Raw genomic sequence first — 517 nt, 5'->3', positions numbered from 1 at the left:
TTTTCCCCCCCTCCCCCAAATTTCCTTTTTTTTTTTCCCTGAAAATTCCCATTTTTCCCCTGAAAATTCCCATTTTTTTCCCTCGGAATTCCCTTTTTTTTCCCCTAAAACTCCCATTTTTTCCTCTAAAATTCCTGTTTTCCCCCCAAAATTCTCCTTTTTTCCCCCTAAAGTTCCCATTTTTTCTCTAAAATTCCTGGGGTTTTCCGCCTAAAATCTCCTTTTTTTTCCCCTAAATTCCCATTTTTCCCCCTAAAAATTCCTGGGTTTCCCCATAAAAATCCCATTTTTTTTCTCCTAAACTACCCATTTTTTCCCCTAAAATTCCCTTTTTTTCCCCTAAAATTTCCCTTTTCCCCTCTAAATTCCTATTTTTTCCTCTCAAAATTCCCATTTTTTCCCCTGAAATTCCCACTTTTTTCCCTTAAAATTCCCATTTCCCCCCCCAAATCCTGCAGGCCCTCGGGGTCCCCCCTCAATTTTGGGTCCCCGCCCCTCCCCCCCATTTTTGGGGTCA

Source organism: Corvus brachyrhynchos, unplaced genomic scaffold (genome assembly GCF_000691975.1).
Source record: "Corvus brachyrhynchos isolate BGI_N302 unplaced genomic scaffold, ASM69197v1 scaffold132, whole genome shotgun sequence".
Lineage (NCBI taxonomy): Eukaryota > Metazoa > Chordata > Aves > Passeriformes > Corvidae > Corvus > Corvus brachyrhynchos.
The sequence above is the reverse complement of the archived record's forward strand: the minus strand, read 5'-3'. Positions refer to the sequence as shown.